The following is a 1,286-nucleotide window of genomic DNA, read 5'->3' as shown; positions in this document are numbered from 1 at the left end:
TAAGTATGTACTGATAATTACTTGCAATTGGAAGTGGAAATTAGAAGCAAAGAAAAATAGGTATTTTGAAAATAAAGCATTGGTGAATAAAGTAATGATAGAATGTTAAGACCAAAGACCTATTTGGTGCAAATACCTTTTTTTTGGACTTCAACAAATGGAGTAGACGGGGATCAAATTGATTACATCTGTGGACAGCAGTGGTGGAGAAGCTCAGTGTCATTAGCCCCCAAAGGTTAGGAGCTGCAAGTTCAAGCTGAAGCTGAAGAAAATTAAAATAAGTTTACAGGAGCCAAAGTATAATCTTGTTTATCCCATAAGAATCCCATAAGAATACCATTTCAAAAATAGACTTTACGCAATGAAAATTAATGACCAACGAACAGAGTAGCTATGGGAAGATATCAAGGGCATCATACATAAAGAAAGTAAAAGATCATTTCAAAAGCAAGCAAGGAAGAAACGATTAAAATCGATGCCAGAAAGAGACTCTGACACTTGCTATGAAACATAGAGCAGCAAACGTGATTGGGGCCGCGTCGCGGGCGCGGGCGCCGCCCGCTCTTCCTCAACCTCGCCTGCCGGCTGCGGCGCGCGACCGCTGCGGAAGCCGCGACCATGTTTCGACGCAAGCTGACGGCTCTCGGTTACCACAACCCTGCCGGCTTCAACTGCAAAGATGAAACAGAATTTAGAAATTTCATCGTGTGGCTTGAAGACCAGAAAATCAGACAGTACAAGATTGAAGACAGAGGGAATTTAAGAAACATTCACAGCAGCGATTGGCCCAAGTTCTTAGAAAAGTATCTCAAAGATGTTAACTGTCCTTTCAAGATTCAAGATCGACAAGAAGCAATTGACTGGCTTCTTGGCTTACCTGTTAGACTCGAATATGGAGATAATGCTGAAAAATACAAGGACACAGTTCCTGATAATTCAAAAAATGCTGACAATGCAGCTAAAATTGCAGAGCCACTGGTCAACTTGGATGTAAATAACCCTGATTTCAAGGCTGGTGTAATGGCTTTGGCTAATCTTCAGATTCAGCGCCATGATGATTACCTGATAATGCTAAAGGCAATTCGAATTTTGGTTCAGGAGCGCCTGACGAAGGATGCAGTTGCTAAAGCTCATCAAACAAAAGAGGGCATGCCTGTTGCTTTAGACAAGCATAGTCTTGGTTTTGACAGAGGAGATGCAGTTCTTAATGAAGCTGCTCAGATTCTGATTGCTGCATATAGAAGAACTCAGAGAGCTACAGACAAAACTCAATGAAGCCATCGTCG

General features: G+C 41.8%; 1 pseudogene; it reads left to right on the top strand.

Annotated features, from left to right (window-relative positions):
* The first annotated feature begins 569 nt into the window (after window positions 1–569).
* Window positions 570–1,286, top strand: part of LOC101641880 — a 24,037-nt pseudogene continuing 23,320 nt past the window's right edge.

This window comes from Echinops telfairi, unplaced genomic scaffold (assembly GCF_000313985.2).
Source record: "Echinops telfairi isolate 266 unplaced genomic scaffold, ASM31398v2 ScPeMD7_7419;HRSCAF=8457, whole genome shotgun sequence".
In the NCBI taxonomy this organism is placed as follows: Eukaryota; Metazoa; Chordata; class Mammalia; order Afrosoricida; family Tenrecidae; genus Echinops; species Echinops telfairi.
The sequence above is the reverse complement of the archived record's forward strand: the minus strand, read 5'-3'. Positions and strand labels throughout refer to the sequence as shown.